Source organism: Anguilla rostrata, chromosome 6 (assembly GCF_018555375.3).
Source record: "Anguilla rostrata isolate EN2019 chromosome 6, ASM1855537v3, whole genome shotgun sequence".
Taxonomy (NCBI): domain Eukaryota; kingdom Metazoa; phylum Chordata; class Actinopteri; order Anguilliformes; family Anguillidae; genus Anguilla; species Anguilla rostrata.
This window is the reverse complement of record NC_057938.1, coordinates 52,304,472-52,320,596: the sequence shown is the minus strand read 5'-3', so window position 1 is coordinate 52,320,596 and position 16,125 is coordinate 52,304,472. Positions and strand designations below refer to the sequence as shown.

The 16,125-nt window shown below is 52.1% G+C and overlaps 1 protein-coding gene across 5 annotated transcripts in view; it reads left to right on the top strand.

The window, feature by feature from the left end:
* sash1a (SAM and SH3 domain containing 1a) overlaps positions 1-16,125 on the top strand; it is a 310,513-nt gene that overhangs the window by 204,712 nt on the left and 89,676 nt on the right. The window contains exon 1 of one of the 5 annotated variants that reach the window (XM_064340468.1): positions 10,955-11,096. The exons of the other annotated variants lie outside the window; for them this stretch is intronic. The gene's annotated coding sequence lies outside the window, so the exon portion shown is untranslated. Of the gene's footprint in view, positions 1-10,954; positions 11,097-16,125 lie in introns of those variants that run through there. 5 annotated transcript variants of the gene reach the window in all.

Genomic DNA, 16,125 nt, shown 5'->3' with positions numbered 1-16,125 from the left:
TGTTTAAGACCCCAGCATGATCCCAGTCGTGAGGAATCTTATCTCTCTGTGTCTCTCTCTCTTCCTCTGATGGGACACCCCAGCCCCGCCCCCCCACCTGTTTCTCATTGGTGGGGATTACATGCGGAGGCCGAGATCGGGGTCAGGTGTCAGACTCGCGTGGACGTCTGGCGCACGCACACACGCGTGTTAATGCGTAAGAGCGCGGGGGACTCTGCTGCAGATGCTCACTCTCGCACGCACACGTGGAATTACTGCAGCTCTGTTTACTCGTGACCCCCCCATACACACACACACAAACACACACACACACACACCTACAGCTACAGACACACACACCTACAGCTACAGAGACACACACACACCTACAGCTACAGAGACACACACACACCTACAGCTACAGAGACACACACACACACATACGCACACACACACACACACACACATAGAGACACATACACACACACACACACACACACACACACGCACACACACACACATACAGACACACACCTACAGCTACAGAGACACACACACATACACATACTCACCTACACCTACAGAGACACGCACACACACACACACACACACACCTACCGAGACATATACACACATACACATACAGACACACACACATACACATACTCACCTACACCTACAGAGAGAGACACACACACACACACAGACACACACCTACAGAGACACATACACATACACACACACATACACATACTCACCTACACCTACAGAGAGAGACACACACACACACCCACACCTACAGAGACACATACACATACACACACACATACGCACACACACACACACCTACAGCTACAGAGACACATGCACAGAACCACAAATGGACACACCTCGTCTTTTTTTATTGTAGAATGTTATACTGCCATATTTGTTCGGTTGCTGCCTTAAATCTTCTCATGCTGTTTGATGAAATTAACCCTTTAAGATGTACGATCACAAGTACGTGATCGGAATTTTCTAAACAGAACGTTCTACTGGTAACTGAACGCAGCGGAGTTCTAGAACGCTGGCTTATTTTGAAAAAAAAAATATATATACATTCCAAAAAAAAACCTGCTCTTCATAGGGTTAGGCCTGCCCTACCATCCCCACCCTCTGCATTCAGCAGGACGAGAGGATCACGCACGTCACTACCTACCCCAGTGAAGACTCAGCAGAGGGGGCCTGTCAGACCTTGTTGATGTGCACGGACGGATAATTAACTGTGCACTTGTCTGCGCGGAACGGAGGCACTCGCGCTGGTGTCTGTGAAACGGCGATAAACCACGGGCTGTGTTTACGTTGGCGGAGGCACTTCTGATGTGTAGTGCGGGGGGAACACGATAAGACACGTGTGTGTGTGTATGCTGAACGGAGATGCTTCTCATCACTGTGTCAACACTGTGAAACTGTTTCAAACCCTGCTGGATATAGATTGATGGTGTGCCCCATGTGTGTGTGTATATGGGTGTGTGTGTGTGTTTGTGTGTGTGTGTGTGTGTGTGTGTGTGAAAGTGTGTCATATTTCTGTGGCCTGCTGAAGACCGAATGTAAATGGCATGCTAGTGCTATTATTTCTCACTGAATCAGAGCTCTACCACACATCTAAAATCTAGGAGTGTAAATGTCGTGTTTATGTTGATCATACTGCAGCAACTGGGAGTGACGGGAATGTTTTTTTTTTCCGAACTTGCGACAGGCCCTTTTTCCCCCCTTTCCTAATCCCAGATCCCTGCGAGCAGCCGGGCACACCGCGGGGGGGGGGGAAGGCCTCGTTCAGCGGGACAGCGCTGCCTTTGTCGTTTCTTTTCCGCGAGCTTCGCGTCTTCTTTCCCCGCGGGGGGAAGTGGGGGGGGGGGGAGACGAGCGGTTCTGTGTGAAATGCGGCGGGCTCTGAATGCCCGGGAGACGACTCTCTTAAAGCTCCCATCGATCCATCGATCGCGCCATGATTACCTATCGCCCGCGGACCTCTGCGTGTTCGGCCATTTGCGTCTGCATTATGCGTTTTTAATTGTTTTTACGTCCGCCGCTGGTAGTGAGATGAATTCCCCCTCTGGGAATCGATAGGGTGTGCTCTTTTCTATTATATTATCCGTGACGAACCTCGCGGTGATTTATTAAGCCTCCTTATAACGGGATTGGAAAAAAAAAAAAAGACTGTAAATTTGTTTCAGATTTTTTTATTATGATGCGAATTGGCACATTCCAGAGGCCAAATTTTTATTTTTTTTTCCCGAGGCAGCCAAACCCCCTTTGAGAGCATCACGCAATCGAAAAATAAAAACCACAGCTGTTTTTTTTTTTTTTTTTCCCTCGGTCCCCCAAGACGAACGCCCCCCGATCCGGCGGGTGACGCAAATTGGGAGAATTAACCGTCGCCATTTAATTCAGGCCGAAGCCGTTTCTCGCCGCGAGAGAGAGAGAGAGAGAGAGAGAGAGAGAGGGAGAGGGAGAGGGAGAGAAGGAGAGAGAGAGAGGGAGAGAGAGAGAGAGGGAGAGAGAGAGAGAGAGAGAGGGGGGGAGAGAGGGAGAGGGAGAGGGAGAGAGAGCGAGCGCAAGAGACAGAGAGAGAGAGAGAGAGAGAGGAACAGAAGTGTCTGTACCAAGAAAATGACAGACAACCCAGCTGCAACAATTTACTATTAAATTGATTCAGTAATCCAGGTCCTCGGCCTAACGAGGATGTCATTTCTTCTACAGCGAGTGCATCGCAAGGTTAATGTTCTTCTTTCCCCCCGAAGCGCATTCGTCGCGTCTTCATATGCCGCCAGGAACCGGAGGCCTTATCTCCAAAAAATCGCATCGCAAAAAGGTCTCTGCTAGTTCTTAGTTTTCTCTCTTTTTTTAAAAATCCTTGCTCAGTTGTGGTTAAGGTGGACGACACGTATTTATTCCCTCCCCACACCCCCCCCCCCCCCCCCCCCCCGTCTGAAAACGAGCTCTCGGCTCGGCGTGAAATCGATGGTTCTCTCCTCCGTTGATTAACGCTGAGGATGCTAACGTCGCCGTTAGCGGCTAGGGAGGCGCGAACGGCTGAACGTAAAAAAAAAAACAAAAACGCGGTTTCTCCCACCGCACCGAGGAGGAGGAGGAGGAGGACGGGGGGTGGGGGGAGGATGGGGGGGGATGGGGCACGGGGCGCAAAGCCTGCCTAATCTGACTCTGTAATTACTTTGCGCAAACACTCTCGAACGCAGAGAGAGCGTTGTGTGTGACTGTGTTCTGGGACTGGCCTTCGCCGCATTTCGGAGCTGTTCGTCCGTCTCCTGGCGGGAACTACCGGAAGGTTTTTACTTACAGGTACGTGTGGACCGGAACACCGAAACATCGCAATCTTTCGTTCTGACGACGTTAAAACCCTGTTTGGCTCACTTTTGTTCACATGTCAAGTGGATATATATCCGCCCTTTCGTTTATCGTCTTTTGTCAAACCTCAAAGCCAAGTTCCTGTCCTCTCGGGCGAGAGCAAAGAATCGATATCAAACGCATCTTCTTCTTCTTTTTTTTCGCTCTTTCTTTCTTTCTCGTTTCGCCCACTGCATCTCGAAGCGAAATCTGTTTTTCCTTCTTCCGGCTCCTGGGCCAGATTTTCTTCGGTCTGGGCTGGGGGAGCACAAAGGAGCTTGGGAACCCGTCTCTGCGCGTTTTGAGTCCAGCGATCGCTTTCACGCCGACGGAGTGCGATAATCTGCTCCCCAGAATCACTTCCTGCGAGCGTCTCCAGACGATGGTATCAGACTGACCTCCAACGGGGGGGGGGCTGTCAGCTCGCGTTTGAGGGAGGAAACGTCAAGGGGGCTTGGGCGCATTGGCGGCGCGGACCGAACTCTTGAGTTCCGCTTAAATCCACACATAAAGCCCGCCACCCTCACACTCGTCCTCCTTGCGGCGTGTGCCGCCACCGTCGCCCACACGCTGCATTACCCGCCCCGGCCAGCAGGGTGCAGGACTGAGCCCCACCCCTCCTCTCCCCATCTGTAGAACCCAGGCCGCACTAAGGGAACGAGGAGGGGAGGGGAGGGAGGTGAGGGGGGTACGCCAAAGTCCCTCTCTGTGGTGTTCCAGCTCGCCATAACAACAGTCTCCCGGGTGACTGGAGCTGGACAGAGACATCAAAGCGGATCTCATTTTCTCTTGACGTGTGGGGATGTGGGGGGGGGCTGGGGGCTGGGGGGGGAAGGAAGTTTTCAGCATGACTTCCAGTGGTGTGTCATAATTAGTGTAACTCTCTGTTATTGTAATTGAGCATGCTCCGGCCCTAACAGGCTTGCAGTCCTGCTTGACGGGGCGGTCGCCGTGCCGACCGGGCGCTTGTGTAGCCAAGCGTGATGGCGGCGGCCGGGGGCGAGTGATTAGAATGTCTGCGCCGCCACCCGACCTCCGCCGGGGGAAGGGGGGGGGGGGACGGGCGCGGCCGAGCTGCCAGCGAGCGGTGGCGGTACGGTCGCGGTAATGCGCCAGGGACTACGACCTGGGCGGGGCTTGAGAGGGTCGCTGTGTGTGAAAACTGCCCTGCGGTCCAAGTCCAAGTTTATGGATGGGAGGGGTAGCACCATGGAGAGAGTGAAAGAGAGAGGAAGGGGGAGAGAGAGAGAGAGAGAGAGGAGAGGGAGGGAGAGAGAGAGAAACAGAGAGAGAGAGACGGAGAGAAACAGAGAGAGAGAGAGACGGAGAGAGAGAGAGAGAGCTCTTTTTCCGATGGATCAGTCACAGTCATCAAAGGCCACAGAGAAGCCCCTGAGCTTTGTTTTAATTGGCCGTCTCACCGTGAGACACCATGAGTAATACACCAATGAAAAGAGTCATTACTCCTCCCCAATACCCGGAGTTAAAAACACATCACTGTCTCAGTGTTTCTGGACGGACTAATTCATTACACCGCGCGATGCAGTGCCTGCACGTGTTTGCGAAATTAACCCCAGCATCTTAAAAAATAAACATGAAAATTTTCCATTGGAACCATGAACATCAGTGTGGTGTCATGCCTTTGTCAACAGTGCCTCCATCACTCAACAGAACACGCTATTATATGTCTATTTTTAGCTGCTGGTGTGTTCGTGATAACATTTGTACAGATGGCAGATCTTAAATGTGTTGTTCATGGATGGTGCATGTTTGTGTGTATGTTACGTTACTGTTGGATGGGGATCTTGTATTTTCCACTATTGTCTTAAACACGGTCTGAACACAAACAGCATGACTTCTTCAGGGGGAGAAAAAAATCGTTTTAAAAATCCAATCAAAGACCGACCCTCTGCTGCCATCTAGTGGCAGCAGCGGGAGCTGCGTTTGGAATTGCGGTGCTCTGAGTCTGCCACACCTGCTTTGCTTAGCTTCGCTAACGCCGCCACACCACTGGAGTGAGATTAGCTAAATGGAGCCGCTCATTAGCGAGTGTCTATATTAGCGGAAGGGGGGTCAGACCGAGTCAATGAGCGTGGTCTAATGCACCCCCCCCCCACCCCCCCACATTCGTCAACCTCTTGTCGCAAAATTTGCATATAAATTGCTCTAATATGATGTCCCCCCTTGCTTTATTCCTTTAATAGCTGCTTTATTTGAGATTCACGGAAAAGTTTGCGGGAAGAGCGGGGGGCTCTTTTCAGAGAGAGAGAGAGAGCGCGCCCGGGCGCCCGAGGGGAACGGCGGAGAAGGAGAGCGTCTGGAATTTTCCGGAATGTTCTCCCGCGGTCTCAGCAGCTCGGCCCTCGAACAGAAAGCGAAGCGGACGTGTTGTGATTCCAGACCGTGTCCTTCAGTGCTCAGTGGGTCTGACACACAACTATCGCCCCCCTCCCTCCAACACCCCCCCCCCCCACACACACATACACACATAAACACACATACACAAACGCATGCACACATACGAACACACTCTTACACACACATGTGTACACATGCATGCACATATGCACACACACATGCGCAAGCACGCAACACATGCATAAACCTATGCAAACGCAAACACGTGCGCATATGCATTTCCGGAAATACACAAGCATACTCTTGCATACACACATGCAAACATGCGTGAGCACACGCACTCCATGCACAAACTCATGAATGTACATAAACATATAAGCGTAGACACACTCATGCACACAATCACACACAAACGTAGACAAACACACACATACTGACACTAATAAACATACACAAACATGCACACACACACAAACACACATAAGCATACACAACCACAGATGTACCGGCACGCTCATACACATAAGCAAACACACACACACACACACAAACACACACACACACACACGCATGACCAGTCAGTATATGGTCCATTAAGCCCGGCCACAGGAAGTTCGTTCGCCCTGCCAGGAAGTGGCTGTTGCCATGCGTCCACTACCACACCGTCGTCGTGTCAAAGTGCCGTTAATTTAACGAGCGTAGCCAATCGGAAGGCGGGTCATTGGCTCTTCGTTTCCATGACCGCGGTAGCAAATAATTGGTCCTACCAGGCTCAGATTGGTGGTGTGATGTCAGAGTTAAACGCAGACATGCAACGTGTCCAAAGAGATGGCTTTTTTTTTTTTTTGTGCTTTGTTTTGTCAGATTGAGTCGAATTTTCCACTAAAGTTATTAACACCAATTGCCCAGCGTTTTACAGCGATGGAGCGTCTGGGCTTCCCGGCACTGAAATCAGTCAGACCCCAGCCTCTGGGTCCCAGCTTATAACAATAATGATGATGTATTAGTAGCTGTTAGCTGTTAGCGCTCACACGCAGGCACACACAAGAACACACGCGCACAAACACACACACACACACGCACACACACGCACACACACACAGACATGCACATTCCCACACACACACACACACACAAAAACATGTACACATGCACGCACGGACACACACACGCACACACAGACATGCACATTCCCACACACACACACAAAAACATGTACACATACAGGCACACACACACACAATAAAAACACGTACGCACGCACACACACTCACTCATAGACACACACACACACACACCCCCACACCCACACAAACACAGATAGCAATCTCTGTGTTACCTGAAAACTCATTTAGCTTGGCAGTGAGTAAAAAAAAAAAACAGAGAGCAGGACTGTAGAAATTAAACATGGCGCAGCGACATAATAGAGGGTAGGGTTTCTGCTCGGTCGATTCTGCATTCGAACGGGAGTTGGCGGACGTCCCGTTTTCTCCCCTCCGTTTATACAGAGTGGGTTTAATTAGTCTTGCCCCCCTCCCCCCGCCCCACCCCGCCATCCTGCATGAAGGTACACAAGCACATTACAATTGATATTAAGTGCTTCCAGTTTCCAGGGGCCGCTGGTGAAATGGGCTCATTTAGAATCAGGGTGCATTGTGGGAGGTGAGCTGGGGGGGGGGGTCGGGGGGGGGGACTGCCCGGCGCTCGGCGGTTGGGATACGGAGCTGCGCGCTTCGCCGCACGCCACACGTCACACGCCAAACGCCCCACACACGCCACACACGCTCGACGCGCCCGCCCACTCGCTCGCTCTTTTCGAAAAATGACGGTTGGAGGGTAGCCGCCCGCCGCGCTCGTGATCGCCTCTTACTCAACGCCGCGCCCCTCGCTGTGTCCAGGCGGGCGCTCCGGTGACTCGTCGTCCAGGTGTGCTGCTCTTCGCCATAACGCTGAAACGGATCGATGAAGGAGCTCGGTACCCCTCCCCAAACCCCCTACACCCATCCCCCAACCACCACCACCACCACCCCACCCCCCACCACCAGCTGAAGGCCCCCCAGCGAGCGCTTTATTCTCAGATAAAAGAAATCCGCGTCTGTTTTAACACGTCCCGGTTAAAACGATGGCAATATAATAATTATGATAATCATAATCTTACATATCTGCCTAAGCATTTAGTGAGTTCCTCCTGAGTAGTTTATTAAACTAAATGGCTAACTGCCGTTAAACTGTCTAGTGCATTTGCATGTTGTGAAACCAAGATATGCACATGCACACACACAGACAAACAGACAGACACCCACACACACACATTTATTATACTAAATAGCTAACTGCCATACAACCATCCATTGCATTTGCTTGTTGTGAAACCACACATACACTCTCTCCCTTTCTCACACACACACACACACACACACTCAGGCACGCACACACACACACACACACACACACACACACGTACACGCACCCCCCCCTAAGAGCGGACTCCTGAAAAAGTCAGTTGGGAACACCTTGATCTTCTCTCCATTATCACGGGAGCCGTGTACTTGGTGATACGCTGCACTGGAACCATACGTACAGAGTCATTTTTCAAAGGGAGACAGAGAGCGGGGAGGAAACCCAAAACTTCAGGCAGTCAGGTTGGGTTAGGAGGGCAGAGGGAACCAGGCTTGTGTCCCGCAGGTTCCATAGTTTTTATTTGACTTTAAATTTTTCCCCTCTCCCTTGCAGCCTTTGTGCCTGGCAGCTGCACCAGAGCGGGCTGTATGAATAAGGAGTAATAAAGCGTCGCGTTCGTTTCTGTGAATCTTTTTTCGGGGGAAGGTAACGGTAACGGTGGCTGGGGGGGGGGAAACAGCCTGGCGATGAGGCGAAGCTCATTTCGGTTCATTACCGCGCTCCACACACGCGCGCTCCCTCGCAGCGGAAGGGGGGGGCGAGGAGGGTCTCGTCGGCAGGCGAGGTCACGAATAATTTTGTTTGGGCTGGAAATGGGTTCATTACGTTCCCCCCGGGAGCTGGCGGCGTGGGTCGGGCCGGCGGAAAAGGCGCTACGACGCGCGATCATTATTCACGGCGGATGAAGCGGTCCTGAGCGCTCGCGTCGGGGGGGCGGCTCGGCCTAATTCGGCCGGCTCCTCCGCTCATTTTCTGCGTCCAATTTTGGCCGGTGCCCGGGAGCGCTGTTGATTTTCCATCCAGGCTCTTGATTAAAAGCTTGGTGTGCGTGTGTGTGTGTCTGTGAGTGTGTGTGTGTGTGTGCGTGTGTGTGTATAGTGTGGGCCCGTGTGTGTGTGTGTGGGGGTGTGCGTGTGTGTGTGTGCGCGTGTGTGGGCGTGTGCACGTGTGTGTGTGTGTGTGTGTGTCTATGAGTGAGTGTGTGTGTGTGTCTGTTGGCGTGTGCATGTGTGTGTGCATATGTGTGTGTCTGTCTGCGTGTTTGTCTGTGTGTGTGTGTGTGTGTGTGTGTCTGTGCCTGTCCCTTTCTGAAAGTGTGTGTGTGTGTGTGCGCGCATAAGCGAACATGTAAAGTTGTGTGGTGCTATAAGCCTTTAAATGGTAGCGCATCTGTAGCACTGTGCTGGCTCACACATCAGTGAGTGAGTGCTGAGAATATGAGTCAGTGACCGGAGCTTGCGTGCTTAAATGACCCTGTAGATCTGTCACTGCTTGTTCGCACCAAGGGCCAATGAGAACTCACGAGAAGAACAAAAAAAAACCGTCCCGTTAGGCTGGAGTGCTGTGATGTCACAGGAGACTCGCTCTACTGTGACGGGCCCAGTCTGAGTGCAGACTGATGCATGCTGGGAAATCGGTCCCGTCAGCTCAGTGTGCTTCCTGTGGTGAGTGGCGTGTAGAGGGGGTGGGTGGGGGGGGGGTCCCTGGTCTGGTCTGGATCCAGCAGCCGGCCTGTCCTCCCTTACTCTCAGCCCCCCCTCCCCTCTGTCCCACGACCTCTGCGGGGCCTTCTTCCCCCCTGTCCCAGGCACGGAGGGGGATGAGGACGGGGACACGGCGGAACATTCCGCCAGTTTCACTGGAGCAGCGCTTCAGCTGCCGTCCAATCAGCTGCGCTCGGGGGGGGGAAGGCCGAAAATGAAATGAAATAATCGCTGCCTCTGGCTGTATCGGGTTGCGTTCTTGTGTTCTTTTTTTATTTTTTTTTTACTCCTTTGCTGCATTAGAGTCGTTTCGAAATAGCAAGACATATAAAGCGAAGCGAAACGGCAAACCTATAATTCTGAGAGTTTTTTTCTGAGAGAGAGAGAGAGAGAGAAAGAGAGAGTGAGAGTGAGAGAGAGAGAGAGAGAAATGACTTGACGCTAACCCCCTCAGCGCACGGTTTGGCCGGGCTAGCCAGCAGAGCTGAGCTGGCTTTGGGTTTTAGGCGTGGCTCCCCGCTGCATTACAGCAGGAAAACACGAGTCACCATTTCCCCCGGACAGCCTGAACCGGACCAGAACACCCGCAACTGACTGACAGCTGTGGTCTCTCTCTCTCCCTCGCTCTCTCTCTCTCTCTCTTTCTCTCTCTCTCTGTCTTCATTTCTTTCTCTCCCCCTCTCACTCTCTCTCCCTCTCTTTCTCTTACCCGCAGTCTGTCACTGACATTCTCTCTTTTTGTTCTCTCCCCTTACTCTCTCTCTCTCTCTCTTTCTCTCTATTTCCCCCAGTCTCTGTCACTCAAATGTTCTCTGTCTTTCTCTACCCCTCACTCTCTCTCTCTCTCCCTGCCTCTTTCACTCACATGCTCTCTGTCTTCCTCTCTCTTTTTCCCCCCTTCACTCTCTGTCACTCTCCTCTCTCACTCCCTCCCTCACACACTCTCTCTGTCTCTTTTCTCTCTTTCTCTCTCTCTCTCTGTGGTAAACCCTTGTCTTCATCAGACTGTAACAGAGGCCCCACCCTTCAGCTGTACGTTGCGTCAGCATTCTCCCCACCCCCCACCCCCCCCGAGCACTCCAACCCCCCACCCCCCCCCCCCTCCCATCCCAGATTTATGTGTGGGCCAGAGACCGGCTCTGGCAGGAGTTCATTGTTCTCCACTGTACTTGTTGCAGAGAGTTTGAGCGCAGGACCGGCGAACGCTGCTGTGCTCCGATTCGCCGGAGCGGACAGTCGGACCGCTGAGCTCCCAGCGACAGCGCCGTTTTCTAGAAGGAGCGTCCGCCGCGTTTTTCTTTTTTTCCGCCAGCGCGCGGCGTCGTGAAACCGGCGGAGTGGGGGGGGAATCGCATGATGATGATGATGATGATGATGTGGGAAGATCGCTTTTCGGGTCAAGTCTGAACATCGGAACTGGGGCTCAGAAGCGGGGAGCAGAAATCGAGCTGTCGGGGACTGAATAAGTTGTCGCGACTTCAGAAAACGGTATGTACTCATTTTTTTGTCTTTTTTTCCCCCTTTTTTTGTTGGATTTTTTTGTTGGGTTTTCAGTACAGGACGGGTATCAGTGTCACGTTCTGCCGAGCCGGGGAAAAGGTCAGAAAGTGCCGGGAACTTAACTCTCTCACCCAGAGAGAGAGAGAGAGAGAGAGATCAGGGGAGAGGGACAAAGAGTGAAATGCTGTTCTGTTGAATTTGCATTGTGATCCCGGTGTGTCCTCGTGGAACACTCCTGGCCAGGAACTCCGTTTGCCCTGGTCCTCAGCATGCACCGTTCGAAGGGGGGGGGGGGGGGGCTGTAATTACCCCATTAGTCTCTCACAATTGGGGTGGGGAGGATGGGGGGAGGGGGGCGTGAGTGAGCCATGGAATGTTGGGAGATGGAGTTTTCTGGTTAATGTGTGCAACTAATCTTGAGGATCAAGGATCATTACGGTTTGCAACTTCAGCTTCTCAAGCATCTATTGATTTTTTTTTGTTTTGTTCTTTATATTCAGTGAGAACAAAAGCTGATCTCTGCCCACGCTGAGGACATGAAAATTGTAGGGGGATAGAATAGGGAGGGAACAAGGAAACTGAACACTAGCTGTAAAGCTGTAGCCTGGGCCTGTTTATGGATTTATGATTCTTTTTTTTTTTTACTGCTCAGAGGGGGTGTAGCATCTACACACACACACACATACTCACACGCACGCACACACACACACGTGCACACTTGCACAGACACGCACACACACACTCACACACCCTCTCTCTCACACACACACACAAGCACGCAGACACACACACTCACACACAGACTCACACACAGACTCACACACTCTCACATACACACACACACACATTCACACACACACAGACTCACACACTCTCACATACACACACACACACACACAGACTCACACACTCTCACACACTCTCACATACACACATTCACACACACAGACTCACACACTCTCACATACACACACTCTCACATACACACTCTCTCTCTCTCACACACACACACACACACACACGTTTTCTCTCCTGCAGGCTCATAGATATGTCCATGAGAGACAGTGGGACTCAGTGTACAGGGCCAGTGAGGGAGGCTTCTCTCTCCCTCTCTCTCTCTCTCTCTCTCTCCCTCTCTCTCTCTTTTGTGAGGGGAACACATTCGGCACTCAGCGCCCGTCTCGAGGCCCCAGCGCGCATCTGGAAGCAGTGACGGGCTCGCGGAGCGGCGGCCGGTGGTTAACGGGGGTGGGGGGGGGGCGGCTGGGCGGGGCCACCCCCCCCTTGGTTTTCAGCCGCACGGGGGCGGGGAGCGAAACAACGTCCCGGAAAATACACAAAAAGCCTAAAAGCAGTCCAGACTCGACGGGCTCCATTTGCCCTCTTTTTCTCTCTGTGTGTGCAGAACTTTCCAGTAACACAGGAGGCTCCCGAAAAACAGACAGGCGGAACAGGGCCGTGGTGAGGGGCCCAGGGCCAGGGGCCAGCGGTTAGGGGCCCGGGGCCAGGTTCTCCTGGGACGGCCCCCCACCTGGTGTCTCAGTATTCATGGGCTTGGGGCCCACAGGCTGGTTACCTCTGGTCTGCACGTGCTCCAGCCTCACCGATCCACTTTGTATTAGAACCTGTCAGGCTCCATTGGCTGCAGACTAGGTTATTCTTCTAGGGAGGGGGAAAAAGTTGGGGGGGGCAAGGCTGATGGGGTTTAGGGGGTGGCAGGGTTGCTGTCATTTAATAAGTCACTGCAGAACTCAGGAAATAGGGTGTTTTTTTCGGGGGGGGGGTACCTAACCTTTTCAGACCCCTCTTACTGCCTACTAATCAGCATCATCCCTAACAAAAGCAGACCCAGCCCAGACGCTAATGCATTTATAGGGTCCCATACATCGTATTTTTTTTCGCGCAAATGAAAGGGGTGATTTATTCGCACGCCGGCAGTTAAGGATCTGGGGGGGGGGAGACCTAGTAGGCCTCTTTGTCTGCTGCGCCCCCCTTCCCCACCGCCCCTCCACCCCATCCCCCCGTCCCCCCAACAAAGAGGCTTCCTCACAAAGAGAGAGCCATCTCCTCCGAGCGCTGGCCCGGGCCGCCGGTGTCCTCCTGGGCAGAACGGGGGGCCCTTTGGGTAAAGTCGGCTAACTTTGGGGCGGCGGGAACGGCAACCGTGCCGCCCCGTCTGACGGCCGCGAGGCAACGTCACCCGGGCCTCGGTCCCGATGTTGCTGTGGCGCCGTCTGGGTTCCGCGGCGTGACGAACCAACCGACCAACCAACCGCCGGCTCTGCCGCAGCCGACCTCAGCGAGGATAAGACCAGCGTCGCGTTCCCATTGGTCCGTCTAAATAGCGTTATATACATTTAGTCTGCGAGAGTATCAACTGAGCCAAGGTTGAGTGGACTTTGTTTCCCTCTCTCTCTTTCACAGATTCATTCTTGAGAAGAACACCTCAGTGTGCCAGAGTCAGTGATATCAGCCATAGACAGAGACAGCTATAATAATGATGGTGGTGGTGGTGCTGACAACAGAACAGAACGTAACTTTATTTCAAAATCCCTTTTCTGAAATGATGTACAGAGCGCTCTCTGAGTAAATACACAACACTTCTGAGGATTAAGGCGAACGGTTGATTAGTACCGGGGAGCTGATGGTGTCTCTTGTTGAAGTGTTACGTCCGATTATTTGTAAAAAACCAGGGAAATGATGTCCGTCAGCACTGGAGTTTTTATTCCAGCACATCTTCCCTCTTTTCATTTTTCACATGGTCCACAAAATATGATTTATGAAATTATTTATGAAAATTATTTTTGTTTTGTGCTCACATTGTATCTCACATCCAGTATGCAATCTACCTAACAGTCTGTACCTGGCCCCTGAGTCTGTACCTGTCTGTACCTGGCCTCTCACAGTCTGTACCTGTCTGTACCTGGCCCCTCACAGTCTGTACCTGGCCCCTGAGTCGGTACCAGTCTGTACCTGTCTGTACCTGGCCTCTCACAGTCTGTACCTGTCTGTACCTGGCCCCCCACAGTCTGTACCTGGCCCCTGAGTCGGTACCAGTCTGTACCTGGCCCCTCACAGTCTGTACCTGGCCCCTCACAGACTGTACCTGTCTGTAAGCTGGCCTCTCACAGTCTGTAACCTGTCTGTACCTGGCCCCTCACAGACTGTACCTGTCTGTAACCTGGCCTCTCACAGACTGTACCTGTCTGTAACCTGGCCTCTCACAGACTGTACCTGTCTGTAACCTGGTTCCTCACAGTCTGTAACCTGTCTGTAACCTGGCCCCTCACAGACTGTACCTGTCTGTGCCTGGCCCCTCACAGACTGTACCTGTCTGTAACCTGGCCTCTCACAGTCTGTACCTGTCTGTACCTGGCTCCTCACAGTCTGTAACCTGTCTGTACCTGGCCGCAGTTGCTGGGAGCACTGCTCTCCGCAGACCTCGCCCTGTCTGGATGGGTGTGTCGCGAGCAGAATGCCTGTGGCTAGGGAAGACCTGGGAACACCTGCTCATTGTCCTCCGCGTCGGGACAGGTGAACGGCCGAGCCCGTTTTTTAAGTTGCGGCTGGGCCTCCTCCGCGGTTGGCCTGCGCAAAATAAGAGGTGCGTCTCTTTTGTCGGGTCTGGTACATCCAGTCGGCCGCTGGTAACAGAGATGAATTCATTCCCTTTTCAAAGATCTGAAAAAAAAATGCCCTTTGAAATAAATGTCTTCACTCAGAACAGGAAATGGGCTGCAGGACCCGCCCCCTTTAGCATGGGCCAGTCAGACAAAGCCTCTTCTTGTAGTCTGCAGTGCAATAATGATTACCGAAAAAAAAGAGAGAGAACTATGATGCATTCTTTAAGGAGCTCAATCCCCGAGCCTGTTTTAAGGACAGCGATCTCTCTGACAGCTCTGCACCAAGGCAAGCTTGGAATCCGTGTCACCAGGGGGGGAAAACTGACAGTGAAAATAGCCAGATTTCTCAAAAACAACAACAAAAAATACTCCTTTTTTTCTTAAAGACGTGATTTAAAAACCACCAGAGAGAGAGAAGATGGCGCTCATTTAAGGCGACTTTGGTCCATCACTTTTTTTTTTTTATGGAGTTTGCTTAATGGGAACCTCTACTTGGTGGTTATGTGGTAAGTCCAACTAATACCCTTTGCTTTATTTGTTTTCCTTGCTCTTAAGTCTCAGTTTGTGAAATATATATAATAACGGTGATATGGTGCAGCATCCACATTTATTGAGGCAACAGCACTGAGCATTACTGATGCACATTGGTATTCTGAGCGGAAGCAGCCCACGCTATCTCGCGCTGTCAGCATTTGGTGCGGGTCTCTGGCAAAGCCACGGAGAACTGACACTGTTTAAGCGCGTAGCCTAGTTTGTGTGAGCGCGCGAGAAAGCGAGGCTACGAACAGATCAGGGCCGTGCGCGTCTCCTCTCTCCCTGCCCCAAACGGGCGGCGGTCGTCAGGTGAGCCGCGTAAAAAAAAGACGCTGAGTATTTTTTATTTATTTATTTTATCGCCGCCTCTCGGTTATCTGCTCGCGCCAGAACACGAGCGCGCCGTCTCCTTAGAGCCGCTTGTCTTTGCCGTGGCTGTCAGCTGCCAGACGAACCTGCCGGGGCTTCGGCTAACGGAAGGCGTCCGCGAAGGATCCATCACTGTCACCGCCTCCCCGGCGGAAGACAAATCACCCGCGAAAGCACCCGTCAGATAGAATTCCCCCGCTGGGTCAGGGGGGCCTGCTCGTGTTTTCGGGTGATAATGCCACAATTAAAATCCAGATCCCTCATCGTCCGTGATGACGTCATTATCTTTCTTCGTTGTTTCATCCAAGGCTGCTTGCTGGCACTGTTGTATGGACGTTACGAGGACAAATGGCATATTAAATCTGGAATTTTAAAAATGCATTTTTTTTTTTTTTTATAGAAAAGGGCATCTTTTGGAAGCAGTTGAGATGAAGTTTAGTTTCGACTTTGGACAGTAATGACTGTGGGAGACAAAGTCATGGATTGTAAAA